This window comes from Globicephala melas, chromosome 4 (assembly GCF_963455315.2).
Source record: "Globicephala melas chromosome 4, mGloMel1.2, whole genome shotgun sequence".
Lineage (NCBI taxonomy): Eukaryota > Metazoa > Chordata > Mammalia > Artiodactyla > Delphinidae > Globicephala > Globicephala melas.
This window is the reverse complement of record NC_083317.1, coordinates 85,131,015-85,158,685: the sequence shown is the minus strand read 5'-3', so window position 1 is coordinate 85,158,685 and position 27,671 is coordinate 85,131,015. Positions and strand designations below refer to the sequence as shown.

At 38.2% G+C, this 27,671-nt stretch overlaps 1 protein-coding gene and 1 long non-coding RNA gene across 7 annotated transcripts in view; one reads left to right on the top strand and one right to left on the bottom strand.

Moving 5' to 3' along the window:
- The window catches only part of SOX2 (SRY-box transcription factor 2), a 727,395-nt gene that overhangs the window by 611,131 nt on the left and 88,593 nt on the right, over positions 1-27,671 (top strand). The window lies entirely within an intron of this gene.
- The window catches only part of LOC115856478 (uncharacterized), a 218,421-nt gene that overhangs the window by 149,751 nt on the left and 40,999 nt on the right, over positions 1-27,671 (bottom strand). For all 3 annotated transcript variants that reach the window (XR_004040865.2, XR_009563763.1, XR_009563764.1), the window contains exons 2-3: positions 22,634-22,682; positions 2,653-2,712 (exon numbers count right to left, since the gene is read on the bottom strand). This is a non-coding gene — a long non-coding RNA (uncharacterized lncRNA). The remainder of the gene's footprint in view (positions 1-2,652; positions 2,713-22,633; positions 22,683-27,671) is intronic.

The following is a 27,671-nucleotide window of genomic DNA, read 5'->3' as shown; positions in this document are numbered from 1 at the left end:
ATATGCCATATTTTCCTGAGGTCTACTTATGCATCAATTAGATCTATGGTAATTCTCTAATAATCCAAAGATGGGCTTCCATTGTTTAGAAAGAGGGAGATGGGAAGAAAAGGAAGGGAAGAAAAGAAAGCAGAGGAAGGAAAGAAGGAAGGCAGAAAGGAAGGGAGGGAGAGAGGGAGGGTGGGAGGAAACAAAGAAAATACAACACCGTGTTTCCTGCTCTTTCTTCCTATTTTAACTCCCCAGCTATATAAGGAGATGTTACCTTCTACATAAGACAATTCTTTTTCAAGTGTAAGCTGAAGACCTTGTTTGTTCAACAGTCTGCATGTCATCATTGTCTTTCTAATACTTCAAAGAGTATCCCTCAATCAGATTCAACTGTTGGTGGTAACTACGGGTCCTACCTCTGTCAGGAAATACTTTCTCTAATTAACTAACCAAGCTTCTCACTCAGACTCTGACCTCTATGCTGGGGAATCCGTGTCTTCATCTGAGCAGAAGATGTCTCCTAAGCAAAGGAAAAGACAAACCCATGGGCATAGCCAGTACATGATTCTCTAGAACTGTCCCATCCCTAGAATACCTACACAAAAATGTTAGACATAGTCCTACCAAAAGATGCTCTTGAAAGGTTCAGAAAGAGCCTTGCCTTCTTACTGGACAGTTCCCTCATGTCCTGTTTCTTATGTGGAAGTCAATGACTTGAAGGGTAGCTCCTGTATATACTACTTGAAAATAAATACTGTAGGTTACTGGCCTTTGGTCACAGAGATTTAGGAAGAAGGAAAGGTTGCAAAATTTAAAAGGAAAAAAAAGGCTTACAACTAAGGGAGCAAAAAGGAAGACCTTATGCAAACTGTGGTTTCTTCGCTGTATTTGCTGTCATTGATGTGTCACAGGTGATTCTATAAACTGGTTCTGAGCTGAACTCTCTGGGAAATTACTACTTCGTTTTGTTCTTTCCTTCCTGCTCCTCCCAGCCTTTTCTTTGATGGGAATAATGTGAGATAAGATCATTGTCAGAATACTATGAGGAAAGGACTCAGAAAAGAATTTGGGATTTTCAAGTTAAAATTAAGAGCTGTGTTAATCTGGTTTCTTGTTCTAGTTAGCTGGGAATCAATTTTCTAATTCATTCTCCTCTCTGTCATTTGCCTGTTGATAATATGCTAGGCCACTGCAGTACTTGTCCCTTTTTATTCCTTTTAATTAACTTTTTAAAATCAATTATCATTACTTGTATGGATTTCTAGTCTCTCTTCTCATCACATTTGTTTGGCTTATTTTTTATTTACACACCACTACCCACTGCTGTGAATTAACAATAACAAAAAATCTGCACTCTTCCCTTCCACCTCTTGAACTGGAAAAACAGTTAGCTAATAAGAGGCTAAATGAGCCTCAGAGTATAGAGAAGCTGGAATCCTTAAATTATTTAAATTGAAAAATGGCTGGTTTTACAATCAGAAAGACTCAAGTGGACTGTAAGCCCTACTTGATTGTCCCCCCCTTATCTGGATGATCTTGTAATGACAGCTGGAGTTATCTACCATCAGCATCACTGTCCACAAAAGCTTCTACTCTCTCTGCTCAACTCTTCAGCAGCCCTGGGGAGCTGGAGTTGTTTCAGGGGAGAGAGTCCTAGAGGACTGGAAACTTTATTAAAATGCAAAGCTGTCTCTAGTGACAATAAAAGCTCAGTAAACAGTGATGGATCTAAAACCACAGCACCAGAAATGATCTGCAGAATAAAAAACTGAGATTTCATATACTGCCACCAAATGCCTAGGGTCAGTGTAAAATAAAAAACAATGTGAAATAAAGAGGGGTGTAAAATAAAGAGCAAGAGCTGGAAGGAAAGGAAAATATCATGATTCAACGTGAGTAGTGCAACAAATGACATATGTCAGACCAGGCCTTGCAGACTTGTCTCAGGAAGCAGCCCAGTCGGATGTATTGCGGGAAGTCAGGGCAATGTCTGATCGGAAAGATTAGGGAAGTACCCCCGAAACATTCCTGATCTTCTCTCCGTAAGCAACTCATCCTTGAGCTATATCCATGAATTTTCTGAAATTTTGTGGCTAATAGTTTAGTAGTAATAAGATAGTAATAGGAATCCACACTTTTTGAAAGCCCTTCACTTAATTTGCCATACGACCATGAGGAATCTAATCTTCAACATGTATTTTAAGTTACTTGCCCAATTTAATCGACTGTACTGCAAAATAAAACCTTAAATGTATTTGACACTTTGTCTGTTTAACTCAAGGGATGTCCATTTAACTCAAGGGACTCCACGTATATTACTCACTAATAAGTTGAGAAGTTGAAATGAAAATTAAGACACCAAAGTATAATTAAGTCATTTGTTGTAAGCAAGGAAAATTTAAAAACAAGATCCAGGTGATTTCAATTTGGGTATACTAAGCTCTTCATAAATCCCTCTTCCTTGATCGTGCATTCAAATTCCTTACTAGAAAAAAAACGACTCTAAGCACAAAGGTAATAAATAATATTTAAAATAGCTCAGTACTCATAAAAACCAAAGTAGTACGTTCCATCTGATTTGAAAAACTTTCTCAGGAGAGATTTATTAACACTATCATCACCACCATGACAACTACCCACAGCCACTTATTGAGCGCTTACCGTATTTCTCCCTAGCCCTTCTTTCTTCTCCAAGCCTCATCTTCCCTTCTGCTCAGGAACCTTGAAAAGGAAAAAAAAACCAAAGTGTTGATCTAAATTACCTAACTGGCAATTTCTCTTTTTATGCAACTAGCAGGTTCAGGTAGCAAATGAAAATGTTAAATGAAGCACCCCGTTCCTTCATCTTCAGCGGAAAACATTAAAATTCCTTGTCAGATCACAATTACTCTATCAGGAGAACCCCCGAAGTATATAATACTTTTCTTCTTATTTTTCCTAAAAATATTGTGTTTACATTTGACATGTTTATATACTGATTTTTGTGATGAGAAAAGACTGGCAGAATTACTGAAGATTCTTCTCCATTTTCAGTTCAGAGATACCTTAAGGTGTGAACTTGTACACAACCTTCCTTCTCCAATGTAAAAAATCAAGGTCCTCTCTGTCCCCAAAAAAGAGACTGGGCACCAGAACACAGAGAGGCCCCTTTGTCCAGCTCTCCCCGCCACCCCCATTAATATGCACTGCTGCAAATGAGGCCCAGTGAGGAACTCCTTTGACTTGGGAAGCTGGATTTTGCAAAACCCCAACCTTTGTTCCACAGGGACACACTCATGTCAAATGACAGTCCCCCATAGTAATTGTAACTCCACCATGTTCTCCCATTCAAGACAGGGTATTGGCATGCAAGTGAGTGAAAACGATGCTGTTACAAGGATAACCTTAAGTTTGCTGGAATTAATTCTTAAACCCCAGAACTTATTATTTCACATTTCTTGTAACATATCTCATGACACACCAGAGTCTCACGACACTGGGGTTGAAAAATATCCGTTTAGCACAACTAGAAGCCAAACGGGCAGAGCTAAAAAAGAAGAGATCCTTAGATCCCTGGAGCTAACCTGAGATGCAAGAGAGCACTCCGAACTACCACTGGCTCTTAAGAATCTTTCAGCAAATGACAGGACCACATTCGACTGCTCTACTCCTTCCAGCCTGGTACCTTTCACACGAAGTTGGCTCAACAGCCTCAAATTTATGGCGCAGGGCAGGTCAGAGGGTGTTTACATTAAACTCGGTTTTAAATAAGCTTAAGATACCAAAACATTATTAACACTATAAAATTAATTTTATGCACTGTGACTCAATTTCTTTTTATTAACTGTATTATTGGCATGTGTTAACTTGGACTTTACATTGAAAACAAAATTAATTTTGAAATTTTCAGCGTTTGAAAATGCAGTGGTTTTCTGGAGAGCTTTTAACAGGGCCAATACTGAGACTGTACCCCAGACAAGTAAAATCAGAATATCTGCGAATGGGACCAAGGCATCTGCATTTTTTAAAGCTCCATAGGTGATTACAGTGTGTAACCAAGCTTAAGACCCACTGGTCTAAGGAAGGGGAAAGGGCAGGAGAGAGAGCTCAGTACAGGGAGATTTGAGAAACTGTGGTCGTGCAATTATAATTGGTGTTACTTAGATTTGTCAACCCGATATTCTAAGAGCTGCCAATGGCACTGGAGATAGGCCTAAGACATTCCCCAACAGCAGTCATTCCCTGTCTCCCTGTGCAGCCATCCTCGGAGCCTTATATCCCTGGGAGCCAGGGCAAAAAGGAAGTGGTGACTTCTACATGACTGCAGAATTCTCTTAAAATTGATTCAGTAAAACCCTTCTCTACTTCTCTCTTTAGAGGCAGGTAGAAGTAGAGAGTCCTACACCTACTACAGACTTCCTCAGAATAGACAGATTCAGACCAGAGTGGAAAAACAAATATATGGAATGTCTACTGCAAGCAAGGTGCTAACTTAATCCTTACCACCCCCCCATGAGGCAGGTATTAGATGTGCCTCCATTTTACAGGGGAAGACACTGAGAAAAAGCAACATAAGAAGGCTGCTCAAGGTCATACAGCTAGTACGCGTCTAAGGTCATACAGCTAGTATGCGTCTAAGTCTGGACTTTTTACTCTAAGACAGATGGAAAACTGACCAAGGGTCACCCCAGCCATTCATGGACAGCTGTCTGTGTCAAAGGAATCTTTCATTCTTTAGGTAGGGAATCAAATTAGTATGCTAATTGTGTTCTTTGCTACTATGTGTAAGCAAGCATTATACTCACAGACATAGAAAAGAATCTTAGGATTCAGACACCAGCATGGTGTATTTGTCCTTTTTTGAAACATCATCACTAGTTCTCATGACCAATTTAAGTCTATTGGAGTTTCTTTGATTGAAAAAAAATGTTTGGAATAGCTAAGAGAACCCAGCATATGCATCTAAACTCAAGCTTACGTGGAACCTTTGAAAACAGAGTATGACTCCTTCTTGTAATATTTCTTTTTTGGATACTGAATTTTTTAAAATTTTTCTTAGAGTATCGTTGATTTACAATGTTGTTAGTTCCAGGTGTACAGCAAAGTGAATGAGTTATACGTATACATACATCCACTCTTCTTTAGATACTTTTCCCATATAGGTCATTACAGAGTACTGAGTAAAGTTCCCTGTGCTAAACTGCAGGTCCTTATTAATTATCTGTTTTATATATAGTAGTGTGTATATGTCAATCCCAATCTCCCAATTTATCTCCCTGCACCCTGGTCTTTTCCCCCTGGTAAATGGACATCCTCTTGAATTCATGGTGGTAGAAAAGGAAAAACAAAAACATTTTGTACGTTCTCCTTGTGAAGTCCTAGAGTGTGAGCTTGAGATTTGGCATCAACCCCAAACAGCTGGAGCCATCTGTTTCCTACTTTGTAAACTTTTTCCCAACCAGAGATTGCTAGCTACCTAAAGAAACAGCCTAAGGTAAAACCTGGCCTCAACCAGTTTGAAGAAAGCAGTTTATCTTTTATTTACCCAAGCATTGCCTTGAGTAAATTGTGTCTATTATGTGCTAGGCACTGTTGCTCTAGCTATTTCATTTTTACACCTTTCCCAACTTACTGGCACTCCTGTTCCTTTTCCCTGTCCCTCCACACCTCCGGGCCAAAGCCTGCTCTTCTATCATATGAAGGTAAAAATGCTTGATAACAGCTAAAAATAGTTATGATTTCCAAGGTGACATGCATTTTAACAGTGATCAAATCCTTTAATGCCAAAAGGGCAATGGTCTTATGATATGAGTACAGGCAGTGGTTCCCTGGAGACTGATGAAGCCTGCTCTGATCTTGCCACTCTGTAGCGGCCTACTGCTCTCCTGAGGTCAGGTCCATGCCCTTCCATGTTTTTATCCCAAATGCTTGGCACACTGACCAGCATATTTGGCACTCAATAATGAAGGGAGCTCTGGCCTGAGGAAAACAAGTTGCAATAACAAGTTGCTGACACAGACGAATGGAAAGATGCTGGATGAGTTTTGAGCCAAAACACCATGGGGAGAGGCCAGGTGGAGCAATAAGAGGAGATACCCAGTGCCATCATTTGAACTCTCCTAGAAGCCAGTGTCAGTTTTGAGAGATGTCTGGGAGTTCCAGTTAGCTCTAGGATCTACAGATCCGGTTTTACTTAGCAGCTCTGCTGCATTTCAATTTGTTGCATTTTAGATGCAATGGAATTGGGATAACGAGTAACTGAATCATTTTCCAAAAATACGTATTGAGCAACTACTATGAACCAAGAATGCTGCAAGGCATTGCAGATACAGCAGCATAAAACCCAGTTTCTGCCCTCATGAAGCTAATATTCTACTTAAAGAGTCTGGTGTGAAAGCATTAATTACATAATTCAGTATTTAATTGGAGTCACAGTAAGTGCTACAAAGGAAAACTGCAGAGTGCTAAGAAAGCATGTAACAGAGAGACCTGACCTAATACAGAAGGTGAGGCAAAGCTTCTCAGAAAAAAGTCATTTAAGCTGATTCCTGAAAGATGAGTAGGAATTAGGGAGGCAGAGAATTCATAAAAGGAGTGGACATTTCTAATAAACACCTTTACCATGTGATACACTAGAGCTAATCCTGAGAATTATCTTGACTTCTTTTCTTGATCTTGTTCACGCAGAAAACGTTTTGAGGTCTTTGCAACAAGCTAGCCTATTTAAGGCTCTGAATTCGGACAAAAGGAAACACTGGCGCAGAGAAAGAAATTTCCATAGATGTCAACAACTTGCTGAGGCACACACAAGTATACTGTGATGCCATCCATTACTGCTTTTCTGTGCTCTCACCTAGGTCATTAGCATGAACATTTGACATACCCCATCAGTACACTCTAGGCCAGCAGCTTTCAAATACTGAAATGGCCACAGAATAGGCTTTCTATATGGCTCTGTCCAAAAACCTTGGGCAAAAGAAAAGGAGTTGGGAAAAAAGAAATGAGTCAAGGCCCTGAAAACCTCAGAGAGAGTCTGATCTGTATAAGGGATACTTTACCATCCCACCCACCTTCTTTGAATATGGAGCCAATTCTTTGTAAGTTTGCAAAAAGGCATTCCCAAGCTCATCATGCTATTTTATACATCACCCTTCCTTGGCCCCCTTCTTCAGCTAATTAAATTCTTGTTCCTAAAAACTCACTTCTGGCATTTTATCCTCTTACCCCCCGTCCCAATCTAATTTAGATATCCCTTTTTTGTACTTTCATAGAATGCTGCACTTTAATACCTCATCACAGTTATATTATAATAATTGATTTACTTATCTGACTCATCTGCTTCTTGTGGGAGGAAGTTCCTTAAGGGCAAGGCTCATGTTTTAATCATTTTTGTATCCCTCGTTCCTAGCAGAGTACTACTTTAAAAATCCACTGAATGAATTAATGTTCATGCATGATACTTTTTTTTTCTTAGCCTCTAAAGAGACATGGACACTTAGATTTTACATGTCTAGTAAGCAAGTCTGGTTTTGTACATAGGAAACTTTTGACCCTGAAATTCTTCTCCATTTATAGGTAAGCCTGCTGAATTGCCTTAACTAGGCTTTTGCTCTATAGTCTTCCTTTGAAAACATCTTAAGAACTAAATAGACCAGTATACATGGTCCTACTGACCAATATATCAGTCAAGAACACGATTAGTTTTGATGTTCAGTGCTGAATAAGGTTCAGTCATATGCATAAGTCTGATCTTTTAGACAGTGCATTTTAAATAACTTCCATGTTTCATATTCTAAGCTAGAAGCAAGGAAAGAATAAACTATGCCTAGCAAGATATTTATCAAGTAGTAAGTACTTAAATATTTATTTAATGAGAAAAGGAAAGGATACATTAATAAAGGAATAATTGGATGCAGGTATAAATATAGCATAATCCACAGGAATCGTCAAGCCATAAATTAGAATAAGGGATTTATCATTGGCAAAAATGACTAAGCCAACAAACATAAAAAATAAAAGCTATTGTAAAGCCCCATTTTCCAATAAAACAGAATCAAAACATCATTCAAATAGTGAAAGAGTGTGTTTAAAAAAAATACTGGGACTTCCCTGGAGGTCCAGTGGTTAAGACTCTGCACTCTCAAGGCAGGGGGCACAGGTTCGATGCCTGGTCGGAGAATTAGGGTACGCACATTGCACCGTGCAGCCAAAATTAAAAAATTTTTAAAAACATACTAACCTGGAGGAGATAAAATTTGATATTTGAAGAGAACGTATTATAAACTCTAAAGAAATCCCCATACAACCCAATCTTTCTTCTCACACCCATCCTCCCCCACCCCAGCACACACAATCACCACCCTCATATATAAGCCTCATGCTTGTCTTGTCTACTTGCTCTTCCTGAAATAACCTTGATTTGAAAAAGAGGAAGTTAGAGATGATAGAGGGATAAAAGAAAGTTCCCTCCAGCTAAAATTCTCCTTCCTTCTCTGCCTGTTATTCTTCAAGATCTGCATAATTGCCACCTCTTCTAATGAAAACCTTTTTTGATCTGCTATAGCCCCCCGGCTAATTGCCCCCTTCATCACCACTATCACTACAACTTACCTCTTCCCCTCTTTTGCACTTATTTCACTATCTTTTATTATCGCTCCCTATATCTGTCCTTTCTCTAGGATAGGAGCTTTCAAAGAGGAGTTGGGTCTCATTTCCTGTTTTTTTTTTTAATTTTATCTTATTTATTTTTTATACAACAGGTTCTTAATTAGTTATCTATTTTATACATATTAGTGTATATATGTCCATCCCAATCTCCCAATTCATCCCACCACCACCCCCCCGCCACTTCCCCCCCTTGGTGTCCATATGTTTGTTCTCTACATCTGTGTCTCTATTTCTGCCTTGCAAACCAGTTCATCTGTACCATTTTTCTAGAGTCCACATATATGCATTAATGTACGATATTTGTTTTTCTCTTTCTGACTTACTTTACTGTGTATGACAGTCTCCAGATCCATCCACATCTCTGCAAATGACCCAATTTCGTTCCTTTTTATGGCTGAGTAATATTCCATTGTATATATGTACCACTTCCTCTTTATCCATTCATCTGTTGATGGACATGTAGGTTGCTTCCATGACCTGGCTATTGTAAATAGTGCTGCAATGAACATTGGGATGCATGTGTCTTTTTGAATTATGGTTTTCTCTGGGTATATGCCCAGTAGTGGGATTGCTGGATCATATGGTAATTCTATTTTTAGTTTTTTAAGGAACCTCCATACTGTTCTCCATAGTGGCTGCACCAATTTACATTCCCACCAACAGTGCAAGAGGGTTCCCTTTTCTCCACACCGTCTCCAGCATTTGTTGTTTGTAGAAGTTCTGATGATGCCCATTCTGACTGGTGTGAGATGATACCTCATTGCAGTTTTGATTTGCATTTCTCTAATAATTAGTGATGTTGAGCAGCTTTTCGTGTGCTTCTTGGCCATCCGTGGGTCTTCTTTAGAGAGATATCTATTTAGGTCTTCTATTTTTTGATTCGGTTGTTTGTTTTTTTAATATTGAGCTGCACGAGCTGTTTATATATTTTGGAGATTAATCCTTTGTCAGTTGCTTCATTTATGAATATTTTCTCCCATTCTGAGGGTTGTCTCTGCGTCTTGTTTGTAGTTTCCTTTGCTGTGCAAAAGCTTTTAAGTTTCATTAGGTCCCATTTGTTTATTTTTGTTTCTATTTCCATTACTCTAGGAGGTGGGTCAAAAAGGATCTTGCTATGATTTATGTCAGAGTGTTCTTCCTATGTTTTCCTCTAAGAGTTTAATAGTGTCCTGTCTTACATTTAGGTCTTTAATCCATTTTGAGTTTATTTTTGTGTATGGTGTTAGGGAGTGTTCTAATTTCATTCTTTTACATGTAGCTGTCCAGTTTTCCCAGCGCAACTTATTGAAGAGACTGCCTTTCCTCCATTGTATATCCTTGCCTCCTTTGTCATAGATTAGTTGACCATAGATGCGTGGGTTTATCTCTGGGCTTTCTATCCCGTACGATTGGTCTATATTTCTGTTTCTGTGTCAGTACCATATTGTCTTGATTACTGTACCTTTGTAGTATAGTCCAAAGTCAGGGAGTCTGATTCCTCCACCTCCGTTTTCTTCCCTCAAACTGCTTCGGCTATTTGGGGTCTTTCGTGTCTCCATACAAATTTTAAGATTTTTTTGTTCTAGTTCTGTAAAAAATGCCGTTGGTAATTTGATAGGGATTGCCTTGAATCTGTAGATTGCTTTGGGTAGTATACATTTTCACAATGTTGATTCTTCCAATCCAAGAACATGGTATATCTCTCCATCTGTTTGTGTCATCTTTAATTTCTTTCATCAGTGTCTTATAGTTTTCTGAGTGCAGGTCTTTTACCTCCTTGGGTAGGTTATTCCTAGGTATTTTATTCTTTCTGTTGCAATTGTGAATGGGACTGTTTCCTTAATTTCTCTTTCTGATCTTTTGTTGTTAATGTATAGGAATGCAAGAGATTTCTGTACATTAATTTTGTATCCTGCCACTTTACCAAATTCATTGATTAGCTCTAGCAGTTTTCTGGTGGCATCTTTAGGATTCTCTCTATGTATAGTATCATGTCATCTGCAAAGAGTGAAAGCTTTACTTCTTTTCCACTTTGTATTCCTTTTATTTCTTTTTCTTCTCTGACTGACGTGGCTAGGACTTCCAAAACTATGTTGAATAATAGTGGTGAGAGTGAACATCCTTGTCTTATTCCTGATCTTAGAGGAAATGCTTTCAGTTTTTCACCATTGAGAATGATGTTTGCTGTGGGTTTGTCGTATATGGCTTTTATTATGTTGAGGTAGGTTCCCTCTATGCCCACTTTCTGGAAAGCTTTTATCATAAATCGGTGTTGAATTTTGTCAAAAGCTTTTTCTGCATCTATTGAGATGATCATATGGTTTTTATTCTTCAATTTGTTAATACGGTGTATCACACTGATTGATTTGTGTATATTGAAGAATCTTTGCATCCCTGGGATAAATCCCACTTGATCATGGTGTATGACCCTTTTAACGTGTTGTTGGATTCTGTTTGCTAATATTTTGTTGAGGATTTTTGCATCTATATTCATCAGTGATATCAGTCTGTAATTTTCTTTTTTTGTAGTATCTTTGTCTGGTTTTGGTATCAGGGTGATGGTGGCCTCATAGAATGAGTTTGGGAGTGTTCCTTCCTCCGCAATTTTTTGGAAGAGTTTGAGAAGGATGGGTGTTAGCTCTTCTCTAAATGTTTGATAGAAATCTCTTCAAATATTTTCTCAGGTCCTTTCTCTCTCTCTTCTCCTTCTGGGACCCCTATAATGCGAATGTTGTTGCATTTAATGTTGTCCCAGAGGTCTCTTAGGCTGTCTTCATTTCTTTTCATTCTTTTTTCTTTATTCTGTTCCACGGCAGTGAATTCCACCATTCTGTCTTCCAGGTCACTTATCCGTTCTTCTGCCTCAGTTGTTCTGCTATTGATTCCTTCTAGTGTATTTTTCATTTCAGTTATTGTATTGTTCATCTCTGTTTGTTTGTTCTTTAATTCTTCTAGGTCTTTGTTAAACATTTCTTGCATCTTCTCGATCTTTTTCCAAGGTCCTGGATCATCTTCATTATCATTATTCTGAATTCTTTTTCTCGAAGGTTGCCTATCTCCACTTCATTTAATTGTTTTTCTCGGGTTTTATCTTGTTCCTTCATCTGGTACATAGTCCTCTGCCTTTTCTTTTTGTCTGTCTTTCTGTGAATGTGGTTTTCATTCCACAGGCTGCAGAACTGTAGTTCTTCTTGCTTCTGCTGTCTGCCCTCTGGTGGATGAGGCTATCTAAGAGGCTTGTGCAAGCTTCCTGATGGGAGGGACTGGTAGTGGGTAGAGCTCTGGTGGGCAGAGCTCAGTAAAACCTTAATCCACTTGTCTGCTGATGGGTGGGGCTGGGTTCCCTCCCTGTTGGTTGTTTGGCCTGAGGCAACCCAACACTGGAGCCTACCCAGGCACTTTGGTGGGGCTAATGGTGGACTCTGGGAGGGCTCACACCAAGGAGTACTTCCCAGAACTGCTGTTACTAGTGTCCTTGTCCCCACAGTGAGCCACAGCCACCCCCCGCCTCTGCAGGAGACCCTCCAACACTAGCAGGTAGGTCTGGTTCAGTCTGCTATGGGGTCACTGCTCCTTCCCCTGCGTCCCGATGTGCACACTACTTTGTGTGTGCCCTCCAAGAGTGGAGTCTCTGTTTCCCCCAGTCCTGCCGAAGTCCTAAAATCAAATCCTGCTGATCTTCAAAGTCTGATTCTCTAGGAATTCCTCCTTCCATTGCCAGACCCCCAGGTTGGGAAGCCTGACATGGAGTTCAGAACCTTCACTCCAGTGGGTGGACTTCTGTGGTATAAGTGTTCTCCAGTTTGTGAGTCACCCACCCAGCGGTTATGGGATTTGATTTTATTGTATTGCGCCCCTCCTACCATCTCATTGTGGCTTCTCCTTTTTCTTTGGATGTGGGGTATCTTTTCTGGTGAGTTCCAGTGTCTTCCTGTCGATGATTGTTCAGCAGTTAGTTGTGATTCCAGTGCTCTCACAAGAGGGAGTGAGCACACATCCTTCTACTCTGCCGTCTTGAACCAGTCTCCTCATTTACTTTTATATTTATTCCATTCTCCCTCTCTGCCTTCTTCATTCCTAATCCAGAACCTGGCAAAAAGTAGGAACTCAGAAAATGTTTGTTGCATGGAAGGGAAGAATAAAAGAAAAAAAGGAAGTTTATTTCTGATGAAAAAAGCCATTTGTCTTCTTTCTTCAAAATATTTTGTCTTTTCAAATTCAAGGGCAGCCTTTTTTTCCCTAGGTGTTAGGGTGTGTGCCCTCAAACACCTTACTTTGGCAAAGAGCCCAAATTCCATTTCCAACCAGCTGAGTTATTTTCAGTTTCTATGTGGTTCATTCATGCTTTTCCCCTTCATTGACACATTAACACTCCATGGCGAGTGGGTCCTGTTCAGCTGGCAGCCCCTCTCAGCCCCACGCCTCTAAGCTGTACTCACTTCACTAGTTCCCAACTGCCTGCCTCTTGGGGAGCTCTCTGTCATCAGCGTCATCTAGCTGGCAGAGGAGTTGTTTGTTTGCTGTTGTCATACCTAAGTTTGATAATTAACAACATGAAGCAAACTCAGAGAATGAGAGACCTCTGCTAGAGGCTATCTTCTCTTGTATGTTCTTTTCAAAAGCACCTGGCTTGTTTTAAGAAAATGAGAGAAACACAGATAATGAAAGAACTGGACAGATCTAATATCTGCTTAATTTGGTATCTTGTTAAAATCTCTCATGTTTATTCTTCTCAAATACCTACACTCTTTCCCTCCATGCCCTCTGTAATAGTGAGTCTCGATGAGTTTCAAGCTTGATCTTGTTTTGTAGGTAATGAATTTATACCTTAACCTCACAAACAGCACTAATCCATGAGCAAATTTAGTAATTAAAAATCTAGCATCTCTAAAGCATGGCGTACAAAGGTTTTGTTTATTGGCTTCCAAAAGGAAATCACACATACACACACAACTATTTGTTCCAAGGTTAGCATTTCAGGATTGACTTTTGTGCCTTAGGCCCTTAGTAGGTGCTCAATAACTCCCCACGGACACACTGATTTGTTTTAGTAGCTCCCTGTTATTTCCAAAAAGACAGCATTTTCCAGAATTTTCTGGTCAACAAATGAAATGTACGTTGTTTTTTTTTAAAGCTGTGGAAATAGGATAATTCATATTGCGAGGTTATTTATTACCAGCCAGACCCTCATCTTGCTCTACAGGGCTCTGATAATCACCTATTTCAGAAGCCATTAGCCTTCTGTGTGTTGTAAAGCACTCTTCACTATAATGTGTCTATGCCTTTGTATTCTAGGGGGAGGAATGGTGTGTACTGAAGTAACAGACCTCTGTTGACCAAGTAAGAAAGTCTTTGATGCACAAATAGTTCATTAAACTGCTTTTATTTGATACTGTTGAAATTAAACAGTGTGTGGAATCCCTGCCCAGGTATGGGAACATATAAAACCTTTGAGGATATGTACATTAATTCAAATGCTTAATGTTACTGAAACAGAGACTTATAAGAAAAATGCACATTGAAAGAATGTAACAATCAAAGCTTAGGCACTTATAGGAGGACAGCAGGAGCTGGATTTAACTTATTGATTTTAGAACCACTGTTTTATGAAAAGGAGGCAAAATATTGCTTTTACTGTTTTCAGATAATAATGACTGTTGTTGCAAATTATAAAATTTAATTAGCTATATAAATGCCAGAGGAACAAATAGTGTGCTATTGTCTTGATATCTTTCCAGAAATTAGTCTTTTAAATAAATTTGCCATATTAATCATCTAAAAATATTTTTGATCACTGAATTAATAGTTTGCAGACTGTTTTCAGGTACTCATTGCCATAGGTGATTGCTTCTTAATTACTACATGGGTTCTTTCTATTCACTCATATTAATTCATGTTTTCTGGCACAGTCCCAAAAGGCAGCCTTACCCTATATCTTCTAATTACTTCTATAATTGAATTTGCCCACTTTTTCTAACCTATTTTTTAAACTGACTGTGTTTGTTCATGGTTTATTGTGTCTTTTTTGTGTCAGTTCTCTGCAAGCAGAATGTACATTGATTCTTTCCTCGTTTCTCATTAATTTTCAAGAGCTTTGCTGCATGTCTGTTTTTTCAGTCTGTCAGACCTATTGCTGAACCAAAAAAATAAAAAGACTCTTATTATTAAAGGTTAGGTAAAATAGACTGAAGTTAATTAATTCATTAGTAACTCTGAGCCAATTACTGAAGGCTTCTCTTATTTATATACTTGTTAACAAGACAGAAATGAGAAAGGCCAATTACAGGCACATGTCCTTCAGAAGTTCAGCAAGCCCAGAGCTTATGCATTTATTAACACTCCTCCAAAAAAAATTCAGCTCATCTATCAGATATGTGAAACTACATTAAAAAAATTGTTGACTAACATTCTATTCCATTCTGTTGATAAATTCTAAAGGGTTTTCCCCCATCCAGATATCTTTAATATGTCTAATATTACTAAATTCCTCTAAAATTATCTCAAAGAGCATTACTTAGCCTTAGAGCAATTACAAAAACAGAAAAAAAAATTATTCTCTGGTTTTCAGTATTTTCTTCTTTCTAAGCTTTTAATTCCTGAATTGGGATACTTGATTAGCAGATTTTATATACTAGAACCCTTTAAATATATTCCACTTGATTTTTATTGAATATGCCAAAACTTTACAACATGTAGAAAGGCAGGTTTTCCCATATTTTTCCTGGTGACCAACATAAAAAATTGTAACTGCTTCATCCGTACAAACTACCTGCACAGTACATACTATAACCATTAGTTCCCCTTCCCTGCCTCAGAAATATTTTAATTTAACTGGGGTTGGGAGGAAAGGGGGTTGGTGACTGATTAGTTTTTTATACATCTGTATTCTCTTTATAGGTTTGTGTCAGCATGGGACCAACAAATCAACAGAATGAATTGACACTAATGTCTCAATAAATTGACTGGTTGTTTGGCTGAATTAAAACTAATTTTAGTTATGTTTTTTCTTTTTCTTTTTTTTTTAACTTTTTAAATATTGTATAGATACGGGTTTCCACAGTCAAGTGATGCCAAAATAATGTCAGGGTTTCTGCTGCCTTAGTTTTTCCTCAGTTCCAAATATATTAAAATTTAATCGACTGTTTTATAGCATGATAATAACAATCACAGCATTAGAAAATAAGAAAGAATCTCAGCAGATGATTAGTTCATGTCCTTGATTCTTGGAAGACCAAAGAATAAAACTTAAAAATATGTAGTGTGCCTTATTCAGGAAGCCTTTCTTAATACTTTCTACATCGGAAGTTAATACTTTCTTGGCCTCCAAATTTTCATACCCTCTTATTTATAACCATTTTATGGACCTTTTCACTTTTTACCCTGCATTATAATAACTTGTATCTTTTTCTCTTTGAATTATTACTTAATTGAGAAAGTAACTACATATTACGCACTTTGTAGCCCCAGCACTTAGCACAATGCCTGGGAAATAGTAGGCCCTCAAGAAATATATGTCAAAAGCATTAGGAATAAGGAGTCCATAATCTCCTTTTAATGTGTTCACTGTCAAACCTCCCTCACTGTCTGGGCTAACTAAAGAGTCTCTTGCTTGAAATCAGTTAATGTGTCTTAATTTTATGTGGTAACTACAGTAAATGGGTAACAAATGTTGCATTATTAATTCAGAATGTAGATTTCTCTGCTCAAGATTAAAAATCTATACTACTTTTTCCTCAAATGAACTGTTTCTCGTTCCTTTAATTACTACATGACTAATTTATGTATGACTTTACCAGCCTCCAGTTTGTGACTTTGGGCCAAGACCACACAGGCCCTTGTTACCACTTCCCAATTCCATGTGCAGTGACGTCTCGGTATATTCATCAACACCTGTGTGGAACAGAAATTAGATTTCCCAGACTCCTTTACCTTTTACCCATCAGTTCTTCAAACCCCTGCTGCAGTGACTGGTTTTCCTTCTTTTTTTTTTTTTAATATTGTCCCTGCCTTTCTTTCTTTTCACCCTTCCTTCCTTCCTTCCTTTCTCTCTCTTTCCTCTCTGTCTCCTCCCCTTTCTCTCTCTTCCCCCTCCCTCCCTCCCTCCTTTTTTCTTTCTTTCTGCTTTTCTGAAATAAGGTACCTCATAGCTATATCTCCTAATAACAGCACTTCATATGTTTATAATGATTTTCCAGTGTATGAGCTCTTTTCACAAACATCAACTTATTTGATTTTTTCAGGCTAAATATTATGCAGATGATGAAACTAAAATTCAGAGAAGTTAAGTGACTTGCCCAAGGCCACACAGCTAGTTACAATTTCAATTTTTAAATTCCTGATTTGTTTGCCAGAGAGAACAAAATCCAGAAGGCCCCCTTTTCTTATGTAGTTCTTAACTCTTATGTGAGGAAACTACCTAACAATTGGATTTGCAGCCAACTAAATGATTTTTCCAGGAATTATATAGGTCATTGTAAGGAAAAGAAATGTGGCCTAGTAGTTTGATGTGCATATATCATGTGAAAATGCATATTTTGATTCAGTAGGTCTGCATTTCTAATGAGCTCTCAGGTGGCCTGGGGGCTGAAGCTGCGGTCCACGGACCTCACTTGCAGTAGTTAGGCCTAGCGGACAGAGTGAGGCTCTGGATTTGGGGGGACTTGACTCAAGTCCCGGCTCTTCTGTTTACTGTGACTTTGGGCAAGCTACTTAGCCCCTATGAGCCTCAGTTTCTTCATCCTTAAAATGAGGATAGTAATATGTATCTTACTGAAAGCCAAGGGAATTGACTTGCAACGAACTGGCCTTCTTCCTCTCCATACTACTGCCTGATCAATCTTCCTAAGGTCTCCCTCCACTCAGAAACTTTCCAGTGAGCCTCACTGCCTGGTGAATCATGTACAGACTCCTCCCTTTGAGCCTCAAACCTTCAATGGTACAGCCAAAGTCACCTTTCTAACTTGATCTCTCCTTACTTCCTACTCACACCTTATATGTAACCAACATATTAGATTTCCTATTTCTTCTTCTTGATTCAGCTTTGTTCCACCCAGTCTTCATCATATCTATTTCATTCTTCCTTTAAGTCCCTTTTCCCATCCAGGTTCTTAATGGGAGTGTTTTCCTGCTCTCTATCTCCTCTCATTCCTAACTGCCACACATATCTAGATATGTCTCTCTGGATTTGAATTCTCATAACACTGTTTATATCTATGGATGGTTTCTTTTGTATTCTTTCTTATGTTTTAGTTATTTCTACAATGATCCCATATCCTATTAGACTCTAAGTTCCTGGAGGATGGGGATCAGGTATTGTTCAGATATCACAGTAGTAAGACCATAACTTTGGGGCACACAGACCTGGGTATATACCTCAGCTCTACCATTTACCAGGACAAGTCTCCTAACCTATCTCAGCTCCAGTTTTCTCATCTTTAAAGTAGGGGCCAATAATACCTAACTTGCAGAGTTACTGGGAAGAAATGTTGTACATATAAAATACCTCACACAGTATCCAGCACATAGTAAGAGCTCATGTGAGTGAAACTGAATAGATTAGAACTGAGCATGTAATCCCAACAGAACACAGACATGTATTCTAGTGTATGAACAACTGAACCCAAGCCCAGGCTTCCAATTTATGTGACCATTTTAACATTTTCTTTTCTGGCTATGTTTATATCAGTGTTAAGTCTTATTAGAATATTCCATATTCAGCCCTCTTCAAATCAAAGTACACTTGTTGATCTAGCTCCCAGTGAGTATAAAGTGATAATGGAAAGGTAACACAGTATGGTTTAAAAAAAAATCATATGGTTTATAGTTAAACCTGGATTTGAATCCAAACTGCCACTCTCTTGCAATTTCCTAATCTCTCCAAACTATAACAATCTCAGAAGTTGGATTTAGGATGTTTTTACTTTCTTCCTTGTATTTGTCTATATTTTGGGGATTTTTTAAAATAAAGAGCATATTATTTCTGTAGCCTAGAAACAATAATAATACTATCATGAGTGACAGCAATAACTTTCAATGCTCCAAATCTCCACTTTTGTAAACTGAATTTATATTTTTATATATGTGTGTGTGTATATATATATATTTTTTTTTCTTTATTTGTTTGTTTGACTGTTCAGGGCCCTTGTGGATTTAAATGTTTTGCTTATTTCAGTAATTGCTAAGGAGCAGTATATTCTTTTTATATTCTTATCAACTAATTTTAAAAACAACTAAATAGGGACTTCCCTGTGGCCCAGTGGGTAGGACTCTGTGCTCCCAGCGCAGGGGGCCCATGTTTAATTCCTGGTCAGGGAACTAGATCCCGCCTTCATGCCACAACTAAGAGTCCGCATGCCACAACTAAAAGATCCCATGTGCTACAACTAAGACCCAGTGCAGCCTACATAAATAGATAAACAAAAAAATATTTTTCAAAAACAACTAAATATATCAATAAACTGTATCACCATTCAGTTTAAGATGGGGGACAGATAGTCTTTTTATAACTAAAAATTAAATTTTGTCAATGTAACCAAATTTCACTCAATGCCTGGACACAGCGTGAGAGATAGAACCAAGTTCTATCTAAACTTAAGGCAGTCAAAGTCAAAGTCACGGCCATAGTCAGTATGTTGTTTTGTTAATGTGGGTAAAGAGGACTTAAAAAAAAAAAGAATATGGGGCAAACCTTGTTTTAATCAGGGAGTATATGGAAAGAAAATTAAATGCCTATATTAAAACCTATTCTTTCAGACTACAAATAACATTTTCCTTCAGCCTCAAGAGACAATCGTAAAACAATGGCTCATAGTGCTTTTAGAACAGGAACTGAAGTTATATACTGTACATGTATTGTCCTATATAGGAGGAAGGCAATGTTTAAAGCTGCTGTCGCCTCCTGGAAAAAAAAAGAATGGAAAAAAAAAACTGGGATTCTCAGTCAAGTATGTATGCGTTTTCTGTTTTTCTGTCTTGTGGGTCTTTATTGTTAAAAATATTTTTATGAAATTGCTCTGTGCTTCAAGCTTCGTGTGGTCTTGTTTGCTTGTTCTCAAAGCTCAAACCATGACATAGTTATGAAACATCTTGAGTTATTAAAAGTAGAGAAATTGTACTTTGTTTGTGAACTGAACAGCAGACCAAGCAATGCCTTCGGAAAGAAAGATCTGATTTTGTATTAAAAAATGTTCTTTTTCATTATAAGCTAAAATGATGATTCCAGGACAAGAGACAGAAATTATCACTTGAAAGCTGTAATGTTGACGCTGTCTACATAGCTGTAAATGAAGTAGAGATTGGTTTCTATTTCTTGGCCTATTTGGCCTTAATGAGTGATCAGATCTTGAAAAGTCACTTTGAGATTTAAGTTACCAGTCTGCAGCATACTGATGATCAACTTAATAACAAAGAGATATTTAATTTCACTTCCTGAGGCATAAACACAAAGTGAGACACATGCCATCAAATGGTTAAGAGCATGGGCTTCAATTTAGACCCACATGAATGTGAGCCCTGGGTCTACCCCTGGCTAACCATATGTGATCTTTGGCAACATAACCTCATGAAGTCTGTTTCCTCATCTGTAATGTGGGGATTCATATCATATTTCATCAGAGTTAAGATGCATATTCTTTCACATTTTAACATCTCTGATATCAGAATACATCTTAGAATAGATGATCTGTCTTGGTTTAAAGCTTTTTTTTCTTACTAGTACATAAATTGTGGAATTTACAATCTATGACATTTGAGATTCAATTAAGTAATATATACTTCATAGAGTTGTTCTGAGATATAAATAATGATATAAAACCTAGAACCTGGCCCACAGAAGACTCTCAATAAATAATACCCATTAATGTTGTACAGTATGATTTTTCATAATCTCTGGCATTTTCCTGTCCTTTAGTCATAATTTTTGTTTGCCAAAACTGGAAGTTAGTTTCTTTGCAAAATCCTAGTGTTGGAATAGTCTGCCTACTGAATTGTTCATCAAATTTCCTCTAATTTCTCTGGCAGCAAGATATTGACCCTAAGGGTATATAAATCTGAAACATGATCAAAATAAAGGTTTGTGAAAGTCCACACTGATTTGTCAGATTAAGTTGTCTGCAGACAAAAAGAGGAATAAAGAGTGAGCACGCTTCACCAGCTCCTGGCCCGTGGCTAGCACTACAGCAGTGTTGTAGAGAGGCAGCAGAATGCACAGAATGGTTAAACAGCATAGATTCTGAGCTAAACTGGCTGAGTTCAAATCTTGGCTCTTCAGTTTACAAGCTGTGTAACATTGGACAAGTTACTTAACCTCTCTGTGGCCGCCATTTCCTCCTAGGGTTGTTGTGAAAATGAAATGAGAGCTGTCTATAGAGAATGCTTTGTAAATTTGCTATTATTGAAAATACACCCTTCTTGTGTTTAAGTTCCTTAAAAAGGTCTCAGTTTTCTGATACTAAAGGAGAATATTCTAATCAATTTACTTTTCAAGACGGTAACTGTTATAATTCTATTAGAGGCTTATATATAAATATATGTTTATATGTGATATAAAACATATAACACACAAACAGTGCCTTTGAGGTATTTGTAATCATATGACCCAAATGATAAAACTAGTCTACCTATCAGCAAACACATGATTGGAAAAAAAAAATCAAATAAGTCTGAGGTTGCTTCCAACAGCCTCTGGGGTGTCCGTACAATATCTTGTTATGGCTTAAAATTCAGTATACTATAGGTCAACCTGTACCCGTTATGATTAAGAATTTTAAAATGGATGGCCTGCTTCTAACATTTGTTCACTTGTAACCTATATTATTCTAATTTTTTATAGTTGTGAACATGACTGTTGTGCCTAGAACAACTATGGCCATCAAGCAAGTATCTCTAAGCACTGAGATTGGGCGTGGCTTTTAACTTTTTGATCACAACTTTAAATATAGAGAATAAACTCTGAAATGAAATAAAGCTTACCAATAGTTAGTCATTATTTTTTGAGTGGTAATTATGTGGTAATTCACTTGAATAATTGTAATCAGTATTATTTTTTCATAACCAAAGCACATTTTTAGCTTTTCTCTCTCTCTCTGTTCAAATTTTGTTCACTCTCTAATGTCTGTCATTAGTGTCAATATCAAGAGACTACAGCACAGTGTGTTAGAATTTTGGTGTCCCAACAACTTGGCTCCAAAACCCAGTCTGTCACTCAATTAACCCCCAAAATCTTTGATAAGATTCGTTCTTGTTCATGTCATAGGTCTGATAAGGGCTGGGTGGCCTTCCTTTATCCTGTAGCTCTGCTATCTAATGCATGCTTCCCACAGTCATCTTTGTAGGGAAAGCAGAACGTGGAGGGAACCAGTCCTGGAAATGACTTATGTCACTTCCATCCAATTCCATTAGCTAAAACACAGTCACACGACTCGAACCGAATTACAAGGGAGGCTGGTAAATACCAACTTCCTACTTGCCCAGTTAGAAATAATAGTGCGGTGAATACACAGCATTTTCTCTGCCACAGCACTTGCTAACTATATTACTTTAAGCAAGTTACTTAACTTCCCAGAGCCTCAGTTTTCTCATTTGCAAAGTGGTGGTAATAATACCTATCTTGCAAAGCTGCTATGATGAATGAGGAAAGGAGTGTATAGCATGTGCCATATGATAAGTACTCCATAAAACTGTTATGTTTTATTACTAATAATCAATAGTTTCTCCCTAAAACACATACATGCATAGAACCCAAGCCATTGGCACCCAAGTTCTTTGGTCCTCACTGGTTTAGCTCTCTACTGATGATCTAGCTCCTGCCAAGCTTGTTGGGAGTGCAGGACTCAACGCAGCTGAGACTCTTGGCCACGGGACTGATGTCAGTTATAAGGGTCATACTACAGGAACTGGGGTAAGGAGAAACCAAAGCCAGAGCAGTACACTGAAAACGGGCTCTATGTTCTCCAGGAATCTTGGAGGGGGAGACTGACGGGATGAATTAAAGGGGTGGAGGACAGAGGGGAGAACTCACCAGTTGTGTCAACTTATGCTCGACTGGACCGCAAGTCCCAAGATGGCAGCTGCAAGAAAGGGGAAAAAATGAACACATACTGAGTACTTACAATGTAGCAGGCATCATGCTGGGGCTTTCACACAAGAGACCTCATTTAATTCTCACAAAGATCCTTAGGTAACAAACATTAACCCCTGTTTCCAGTATGGTCAAAATAACTCACCCAAATTTACATAGCTAGGAAGTGACATAGCTGGGACTGGGTCTTCAAAATCCTAATGCAGTGCTCTTTGTACTACACCACCACTTTACATCTCCCAGTGATGCTGAATTGTGCTGAGGGCCAGCAGATCTCAGAGAATAGACAGGAAGCTTATCCTCCTCAGGAGAGCAGGAAGTTAACCTCCTCAAGCAATCCCCTCTACCCCTACTTCTCACATGACCAGAACAGCTTAGAGTACAATGGGAGAACCCTCCCAAACACATACAAATATACCTCTATCTGCTTGCTAATATTTGAAATTAATTTCACTGAGGGAGGCAATGAGTTTGTGGATGGGTTTCCATTAACATGTATGTGATATCATTTCTTTTGGGGGGGCACACGGAGGGTGGAATGATTTTATTGAATAGAGCAAGGACTTGGATGGAGAAAACTGATTAAACCAAGGCCACATCTCCTTGATTTCACCGGAAAATGACCCAGAAGAACTTCTGAGTCCTCTGTACCCATGTAAGCCTAGAATATGGTGGGAACTAGTTCCATAGAACAGTCTCACAAAATGAACCCTGAGTACCATGCCATAAAGTACGCTCAGGGTATCCAAATATATTTAGACAAACCAAAGGATTTGGGACTTGGCATTTTACAGGAACAATATGAAGACAGAATTACATCTGCAGCAGTATAACTGAAATGAATATAAGACCAGGTTTTTCCAATCTGTCAAAATAAATTTACTTGGAATTGTGAGCAGCATGAACTCTGTAAGTTACAGTCTCTGCCTCTATTTTTAACACATGTTAGGATTCTACCTACTGATTTGGGCTGATTCTATTATACTTAAGTATAATAGTTCATAAGATGCTCAACATCACTGACGATCAGAGAAATGCAAATCAAAACTACAATGAGGTACCAATTCACACCGGTCAGAATGGCCATCATTTAAAAGTCCACAAATAACAAATGCCAGAGAGGGTGTGGCAAAAAGGGAACTCTCCTATACTGTTGGTGGGAATGTAAGTTGGTGCAGCCACTGTGGAAAACAGTATGGAGGTTCCTCAGAAAACTAAAAATAGAATTACCATATGATCCAGCAATCCCACTCCTGTGCATATATCTAGACAAAACTATAATTCAAAAAGGTACATGTACCCCTATGTTCATAGCAGCACTATTCACAATAGCCAAGACATGGAAACAACCTAAATGTCCATCGACCGATGAATGGATAAAGAAGATGTGGCACATATATACAATGGAATATTACTCAGCCATAAAAAGAAACGAAATTGAGCTATTTGTAATGAGGTGGATAGACCTAGAGTCTGTCATACAGAGTGAAGTAAGTCAGAAAGAAAAAGACAAATACCGTATGCTAACACATATATATGGAATTTAAGAAAAAAAAAATGTCATGAAGAACCTAGGGGTAAGGCAGGAATAAAGACGCAGACCTCCTAGAGAACGGACTTGAGGTTATGGGGAGGGGGAAGGGTGAGCTGTGACGGGGCGAGAGAGAGTCATGGACATATACACACTAACAAACGTAGTAAGGTAGATAACTAGAGGGAAGCAGCCGCATGGCACAGGGATATTGGCTCGGTGCTTTGTGACAGCCTGGAGGGGTGGGATAGGGAGGGTGGGAGGGAGGGAGACACAAGAGGGAAGAGATATGGGAACATATGTATATGTATAACTGATTCACTTTGTTATAAAGCAGAAACTAACACACCATTGTAAAGCAATTATACCCCAATAAAGATGTTAAAAAAAAAAAAAAAAAGGAAGATGTGGTACATATATACAGTGGACTATTACTCGGCCATAAAAAAGAACGAAATAATGCAGTTTGCAGCAATAAGGGTGCAACTAGAGATTATCATACTAAGTGAAGTCAGAAAGAGAAAGATAAATACTATGTGATACCACTTACATGTGAAATCTAAAATATGACACAAATGAACCTATCTATGAAACAGAAACAGAATTACAGACATAGAGAACAGACTGGTAGTTGCCAAGGGGGAGGGGGTTGGGGAAGGGATGGAGTAGGAGGTTGGGGTTAGCAGATGTGAGCTTTTATATATAGAATGGATGAACAACAAGGTCCTATTGTATAGCAGAGAGAACTATATTCAGTATCCTATGATAAACCATAATGGAAAAGAATATTGAAAAAAGAATGTATATGTATGTATAACTGAATCACTTTGCTGTACAGCAGAAATTAACACATTGTAAATCAACTATACTTCAATTTAAAAAATAATAAAGGGAAAAATACAGATGGTAGTACAAAAATATTAAAAATAACTATACGTTTTAAGTTCAAAAAAAAAAAATAGTTCATGACCCAAGATGCCTCTCTTACTTGCAATATATTTTAGGACTCCCTTGTCATTTCTGTGAAATGGTGTCTTCCTTACTATTACTTTTCAATGGATACTACTTAGAACAGGGTTTTCACAGTCTACATTGTACTGAGATGCAATTCAGTGTAGTGATTAGTGGTTTTGTTTGAACCCAGGCTTCATCATGTACAAGCTGTCTAACTTTCAGCAAGTTATTCCTGTGTGCCTCAGTTTCCTCATCTGTCAAATTTGGAGGTTAATAGTGCTACTTCATAAGTTCGTTTCAAGGATTAAATAATTCAATATATGTAAAGCAATTAGAAAAGTGACTAACACGTGATAAGAGCCCAATTCTCTAACAAGGACCTCAAGGATGAGGGAAAGGGCCTGGGGGAGAGAAAATCCAAGCTGTAAACACTTTTATATCATGCAGTGGGAATGGAGAAGTGGTTAAAATTTGTCTCACTGGTCTATGTTTCAACAGTTCAGAAACAAAGACCATTGCTTCTCAAATTTTAATGTGCTTATGAATCACCTGGAGATATTGTTAAAATGAGGACCCATCTGTTAGGTCCAAGGTGCAGGTTGAGATTCTGTGTTTCTAACAGGCTTCTAGGTGATGCTGATGCTGCTGGTCTGCAGACCTCACTTTGAGGAACCAGAGTCTAGAGAACACCTATTCTAATTGCCACAAAGGCTCTTTATCTAGGACAAGAAAACTCTCCAGGGATCTTCCTTTAACTTAGTTTCTTTTGTCATTTTGGTCATGGGTCAATAACATGTTTGAAAATAAGTATTGATTCTGAGGAAAAAGGCGTAGATATTCTCTCTTGAATTACATAAAATATTTTTAATCCTTAAGCATTTGATGATTTTTCCCCTTAGGATCCAAAATTGGCTTCTCCTTTCTGTTCATTAATTACAAACTAAAGGACTGAGATGTTTTTTGAGGTAGCCAGAATGTCTCCATCTGCTTTCCAAATAGGGATGGGATCAGCAAAACCAAGCATCCTCTTGCCAAACGGTGACCTTCGCCAAGCAACCAGTTCTTTAATTCTATCCTCATGCACATTTCAAAGGAAATGTAAACCACAAGTTTTGTGTTCCACTGACAAATCATTGACATTTCTCATAAAAAGGTTTTTGATTGTTTAGGAGCTTCAAACTACCAGGCAGTGTTTTGCTAAGACCGAAGTTGGGCCTTCACAAACAGCTAAGTTGAACAGCATTCAGATCTGAAAAGTCTAAATCCAGTCAAATGACCCTTGTTGACCTCACAGATTCAGGTTAAATTAATTTTTAATCATTTAGTCAATTTCTTCACTATCTTCTATAGCTACTTCCTCATAGAAAGTTAGGATAGTCAGAGACTTGAACCTGTGTGTGTGTGTGTGTGTGTGTGTGTGTGTGTGTGTGTGTGTCTTTTAAAACATGTCTACAAGCAAAATCAACAAGCATCATTTCTAATCTTTTCTGAAGCCAGCAAAAAGCCCTCAGGAAGAGTGATCCGTATCCCACCATCAAGTCACCTATGACTAATTCTTACTTCTAATTCCACCGAGATTAAGCCAGAGTCTTACAGGAGGAGTGGGCAAACTTTTTCTGTAAATAGCCATTAGTAAATATTATAGGCTTTGTGAGTTATACAGTATATTAGTTTGCTAGGGCAGCTGTAACAAAGTACCACAAACTGGGTGGCTTAAACAACAGAAAAGTATTGTCTCACAATTCTGGAGGCTAGAAGGTAAGATCATGGTGTCCACAGAGTTGGTTCCTTCAGAGGGCTGCAAGAATCTGTCTCATGTCTTATTCCTGGCTTTTTGGTGGTTTGCTGGCAATCTTTGGCATTCCTTGGCTGCATTACCCTTATCTCCACTGTCATCTTCACATGGTGTTCTTCCTGTGTACATGTTTCTGTCCAACTTTCCCCTTTTTATAAGGATACCAGTCATATTGGATTGGGGCCCATTCTCCTCCAGTGTGACTCCATCCTAATTTAAATGATTACATATGCAATGACCCTATTTCCCCAAATAAGGTCACGTTCTGAAATACTGGGGGTTAGGACTTCAACATATGGGTTTCGTGGGGAGGGGAGAACACATTTCAACCTATAACATATAGTATCTGTCCTAGCTACTCAACTCAGCTCTTGTAATATAAAATCAGTCATAGAAAATCCATTAAAAAATGGGCATGGCTATGTTACAGTGAAGTTTTACGTAGGAAAACAGGTGGCAGGCAGGCAAGCACTAGTTAGAGGAGCCTAGTTTTAGAGTATCTCTGATCCTTTCTGAATATGAAAGAAACCAGGAAGAGATGTGGCACTTGGCAAAGAAGAGAAGAAAAAACTTTTCAACTTTTGAGAATATCTACTTTATATTCTAGTCACAGTGTTTTACATTAGGCTTTAATATGTTATGTTTTTATTCAGGTATAACCTGAGTTAGTATACATAGTTTCAATTAAGCAAACTGGT